The sequence below is a fragment of the Bicyclus anynana genome, chromosome 25, assembly GCF_947172395.1.
Source record: "Bicyclus anynana chromosome 25, ilBicAnyn1.1, whole genome shotgun sequence".
Lineage (NCBI taxonomy): Eukaryota > Metazoa > Arthropoda > Insecta > Lepidoptera > Nymphalidae > Bicyclus > Bicyclus anynana.
Window position 1 is genome coordinate 4,501,450 of NC_069107.1, and position 6,620 is coordinate 4,508,069.

Genomic DNA, 6,620 nt, shown 5'->3' on the forward strand with positions numbered 1-6,620 from the left:
TGCCTTATGGAAGAACTTAAAACACAACAGTTCTGACTTCTGCGTCTGCAGCCCTGTGGAACGTCTAACATCATCGGCTTTCCTAGCGAAGGATCGACCAACGTTATACTCTTTCTGGTGCGGGGTCGCCACTCTAGTATTTTGGACAGGGTCGTAGCTACTGTCGTATCAACTGTATCAATGATACGGGGCCGCCGGACTACAGGGGCCCCTTACGTGTGAAACCAAAAATTAGTAAAGTGTAATCCACTATCTCACTTAATCCGGTGCTTCCCGGAAAAAGAACTGCAAAGTTATTACTTCAGAAATGACAAAAGTCAAAAAAAGGTATCTCCTTTTTCCCTGGTTAGGCGTGCACCCAAAATTTTGAAACAACATTAGGTTAAATCTCTGACATATTTATTTTAAGCGAGAATTTTTGTTTCTTTGGTGACAAACCTTTACCCTTATTTAGGCCCCCCAAATAATTTTAATACAGGGCCCCCCCTCCAAGGCACGCTAAGTCACTGATTTTGGACTCCAACTTCAATTTTGAGAACCTGACACTATATCTGTAGCTAAAATAAGTTAACCATTGCATTAATGAGATACCAATGGCAGTAATAAACATGACATGTAGATAATAAGTATAAATATATCGCCTCAGTACGAATAACGTGAGGCAGTCTTTGTTGTGCTCAATGACTCACAAACCCTTCATCGGCGCACAAAAGGGACGATTCTCCCAAATAAAAGTAAGTTTCAGCCTATTTGTGTCCCCCTTTCGGTACAAAGGTCCCTTTCTGCCCTAATAAGATGAAATGTGTTCAAGGTCGTGACAAACGACTTGCGAAGATGTTTGTGTCTTTTTTGTTTGGATTCCCCTTTTGTCTTTTAATTTCAAAGGAACGAATCTGTACTTGTGAAAATTGTGAATGTGTACTGGACAATTGGCCATGATATTTTCGGTTTTGCAAGCGAGTTTAGTAAGAAGATGGAGTAATAGAAAACTGTATATAATAGCCTCAATAGCTCAACGGTAAGAGCGGTCGGACTCTTCACTATGGGGTGGTGGTTCGATCCCTGCACCGGTGGTCTCCACTCCGATAAATATCCGGTAAATATCGATACAGACTCTCTCTAGTCGGGATAGACTGTAGTAGAGTCTGTATCGATATTTCGAACAGAAAAATCGATACAGACAGATTTAATTAGCAGACCCACGTAGTTCTCATTCCCGTGGACGGGAATACAGGGACAATATATAGTCTTATTCGATAATAATGTAGCATTCAATTAGTGAAAAAAAATTAAAAGTAGTAGTGTAGTTTCGAAGCCGATTCGTGACAAATATTCAAAAATCATATCTGTATTGTAAGACAAAGTTTACATTTGCTCGATGTTTTAAAATGCTCGCCGCTCATAAAAAATATTTAGAAGTAGCGATAGACTAGATAGATAGATAGATTAGACCTACATTCAAATTCTAAAATATAAATAACAAATAGTTAAAACAAATACTTTACGATATGTTTATGATAGGCATAACAATTATTATTATTACGCAAAAAGAATATCTAGGTTTGCAAAACAAAAACGGAAATACAATGATATAATCTGTAAAGCCGGACCTACACTATCGAGCTTCGTGTCGTGTCGTGATGCATCACAAGGCCGATCGGTGTCATACATTTTATATGAAGCCGTGCACTATCGCATGACAGCCGAATGGCATATCGATTTATGAAAAAAATATGATTTGTATTTAAGCTGTTCTAAGGTTACTTCACAGAACATTATTTTTGTGAGTATCTAGGCAGTACCTACGAGTAATCACTATTAATGACATAAATGTTCTTGCTTATTTATAACTTTTTTCTCCACTTGAGATTAAAAAAAAATCTGACGAATTGATAACCTCCTCTTTTTTGAAGTCGGTTAAAAAATATAAACTTGACCTAAAGTAGAGAAAAAGTCCTCTATTTTTTGTATTTTATATACCGTACTGTTAGGAACTCCTAACGGGAATAAAGAGTTATTAAATTAAAATAAATTTCGTATGTTTATAATTTACCATTGAAACTAGCTTTTGTTAAGTATATTAGAAGTGAATAATTTAAGCGGTTTTTGAAACTTCTTCAATGTTATATTGCATGTTTATGTTATTGAGTCGACAGTGCATTAAATGTATATTATTTAAGACTATTGTAATTTTAGCAAAATAATGGGTAAATGGGTAACATGGTAATATACACAAATTTTATATTTTTATTACAAGTATAAATCAACCAGCGCAATAATTCGCGGTGGTGATAATGTGTGTCCGGCTTTATTCTAATCCCAAGGAACGTTGAACAAGCGTTTAATGTATTGTGATTAAAAACAAATTTCTAATGTTAGTTTCCATCATTGCGATTTTGATAAGCTTACGAGACGCAATAAACCTGCGGATTATTATAGCCACGCAAACAAAGAAGCTCTGTAAGTAGGTGATTAAGAACGTTTGCGCACTCACTAATGCTAGATACGTAATAAAAACTGTCTAAGTAGGATTCGGACTGGTGTTTTGCTAATTGAGTAGCATTTTATAAAGTAAAAGCCGACGCCCGCAGTTTCACCCACGTAGTTCCCGTTCCCGTGAGAATATGGGGATAAAATAGCCTATGACACTCACTAATAACGTAGCTTTTAGTGGTATAATTTTTAAAATCGGTTTAGTAGATCCAGATTACCCCCTACAATACCACAATGTTCACCTTTTTATAACATTAGCATCATCATCATCATTAGCAACCTATATTCGGCTCATTGTTTAGCACAAGTCTCCTCACAATCTCCTCTCAGAATTAGAGGGGTTAGGCCAATAGTTAGGGTAATTAGAATAAAAAAAAAACTAAGGTATGCAGGTTTCCTCACAATGTTTTCCTTCACCGTTTGAGACACGTGATATTTAATTTCTTAAAATGCACATAACTGAAATATTCGGATTCGAACCTATGCCCTCCTAATCGAAGGAAGAGGTCATATCCACTGGACTATCTACTACTATATCCACTGGACTAATACGGCTATTGTGACTACTGCTAATATACTAAACAGATTTTCATGAAAATGAAATGGGACCAATCTGTAAGTAGGCAAATTGTTTCAAATAAAAGACTAAAATTTTCAAAATTAGTTATTAGAGTAAATGACAAAGTTATTTAATAACGAACATAAAAAAAATACGAAAAAATACTTACGTATCGAATTGAAAACATTCTCCTTTTTTTGAAGTCGGTTAAAAAGCAAAAACTTCATGAATATTCGTTTTATTGTACGGTATAAATGTGATGCGGTTCATAACGCGTTAGATGAAATTACTTTAAAAGTTATTAGAGCTTGAATTATAGAGACGCTAGTCTATTTTCATTGTCTTTGATGTTGTTTCTTGTATTTTCATTAGCTACTCCTATTTCGTTTTCATTTAGTTTAAATGAGTTTTAATAGTTTTAGGAGCTGTGATAGCCCAGTGGATATGACCTCTGCTTCCGATTCCGGAGGGTGTGGGTTCGAATCCGGTCCGGGGCATGCACCTCCAACTTTTCAGTTGTGTGCATTTTAAGAAATTAAATATCACGTGTCTCAATCGGTGAAGGAAAACATCGTGAGGAAACCTGCATACAAGAGAATTATCTCAATTCTCTGCGTGTGTGAAGTCTGCCAATCCGCATTGGGCCAGCGTGGTGGACTATTGGCCTAAACCCTCTCATTCTGAGAGGAGACTCGAGCTCAGCAGTGAGCCGAATATGGGTTGATGACGAATAGTTTTATTTGTCCACGACGAATTTTGATGTTTTTAGTAGTTTTCATATGTTGCCGCAAACTACGCCTAGACGTCCAAAGATCCACATCGGACGCATCGCATCAAACGCATTTCAGTATTATATAAAGTCATACAAGTGCGTCCACTGATCCGCATCGTACGGATCGAGAGGGTTTTATCTACCGCAAAATTGATACCTTTTAATGTGATGCGTCCGATACATACGATGCGGATCTGTGGACGCCTACCATAACTCTATACCCTCCAGGATAGCGTGATTTATTTAGCTGATTGGTGGAATGCTCTTCTATCAAGCAAAAAATTTGACTTGACTTCGATTCAAATTATTCAAGCGTATTACTTCTTCTGGATTTAATGCGAAATATTAGGTATTAAAGTGAATAATTTTATTCATTAACACAGTCAAGTGATAGGTTGCCTTCATCAAAGTGTCGTCACCACTAATCCTATTATGAAACTATAACATTTATCGCATAGTGTCAAGTCATCGTTTTGGATGTCTGTCGTGTCTTTTAGTGATATGTACATACAACACCCTGTATTTATATGTTTGTACAACAGCCTGTATATTAAACTTTATCTTTAATTCACGTCGATTTCGGTTTTACTACCTATTTTAGTATCCTGTTCGTGCTCCGTTTTAGATGCACTCGACTTTAATGCATTTGACGTCACTGCAATTTCCAATTTGAAGCTTTGTACAGTGCACCTATCGTCAATCGTATATCAATCAAGGGATTTTAACCTTTATAGCTTTCGTAATATGGATTTTAATGTATAGCAAATAATGTGTGTGGTTTACTGTAAGTCAATGACATCATACAAATTTGAGGCCGCCGGTTTACGACGGCCTATGCTATGCCTTGTTAACATTGTTAATGAAGATACATTATTTGTATGTAATTGCGGGATACACTTGTGTATTATGATTATTATCAAATATGTCAGATTATAATCTATCTCGCGTAGATTACGCTTATTAGCTGACCCGGTAAAGCTGTAACTGTTCTGACATATCCAACCATAATGAGGGATTGAGGTAGAAATGTAAAACTACAACCTTTATTATCATAACTATGAAACAACAATAAATCATTTAAATCGATCGATCGTGAAATTTCGAGGTTTCACAAAAACCGTGCCACAAGGTTTTTTATGCGTATCAGATAAAATTTTGGCTGTTTTCTACGACTAAATCCGGTAGGGCGGGAACTTAATATGGACAATATATTATCTATAAGTAATACTAGCGGACACCTGCGACGTCGTCCGCACTTAGACCTCCATAGTTCAACACTTTAGCAAAATCCGTTCTTAGCGGACGTCTACTAACCTAAAAACTACCTCCCTGCCTTATTTCATGTTTAAACTGGCACTTTGCACTACACTATTTAGCTACTTCGTGATATTTCTCAATAAATAAGTTTGGCTACGTCATAATAAGAGATAAGGGAGACAATTTAAGATTTTTTCACAAAAGAAATGCTAATCTGACAATATTCACTTTATAACACATATTAATTGAACATTTTTAATTAATTTTCGTTAAAGAATATAATGTCAGAGTTATGGGAAATACTCCCTCAACACTCTGTGTATACGTTAAAGATTATCTTAAAACTGAGCAGTTTGAAATTGATTCCAGGACCTATCGAAACCTAACCGCCGGTTAGTTAACCAAGTCGCCATAGCGGTCATTGTTTTGGCTGAAAGTGACGAGCTGTAAATTCACAGTACACAGTATGATACTCAGTGGTGAATTGATGCGTCTCTCACACGGTCACACACTATAAATAATTGCACGCTCATCGGCGAGATCGAAGTAGGCGTGTCTGTAGACACGTCGCGTTTGATAACTCACTATCGGGCATATTTATAAACATGGATTAACAAGACAGTGTGTTTTATCTGTCGGTTATACCAATGCCAGCGGACGCCAGACTCTATAAAACCTCCTTAATCCGGTCTCTTGCAAAATCCGTTCTTAGCTACGAGTATAAACTGCCCTGCGTGCCAAATTTCACCTGTTTACGTGAAGCGGTTTTCGACATTTCGTGATAATTTACCTTACTTTTCGCTTTATAATACAGACACAGATTAAAGAATTATAGCCAGTTATAGCGCACGGAATACAACGGTGTCGTAGCCGTTCCGAATACAAAAGTCAAAAGCTAATACATTCTCGAGTCAGTACGACACGAAGTAATTTCCAATATTCAAGAAAAACTGCGTCTTATGTTTTTGAATATTTTAAAAACTGTTCAAAAAATCTTAAAAATAAGATGGAGTATTTTTTATTGGTTAATTATTGATTATTATATTAATTTAAGTAATTGTTGTTAGTGTTAAATGAAATACGAATTGTGAAAAAAGTTTCTATTTGCAGATGTCAAGGAGACGCGTAACGTTTGTATTTATATGGGTTTCATCGACTTCACCACGCTATTTGTGAAGGCTTATTCTGGATCATATTTATTCTGTGAAAACAGATTATAAAAAAAGTATATATTTTTTTGAGTATGGGAGATTGAAGGGGTAATCTCTGGTTCTACTGAACCGATTATCTGGGAATTGAAAAATGAAATTGAAAAAATGAATTTTCATTTACCAATATATTTTATCTCAGTTTTCCCACGGGAACGGGATATACGCGGATGAAACCGCGTTACATCTGCTAGTCTATATTAATATTATAAAGCTGAAGAGTTTGTTTGTTTGTTTGTTCGATTCAACCCGCTAATCGCAGGAAGTAAAGGTCCGATTTGAATAATTATTTCAGTGTTAGATAGCCCCTTTTATCGAGGAAGGCTATAGG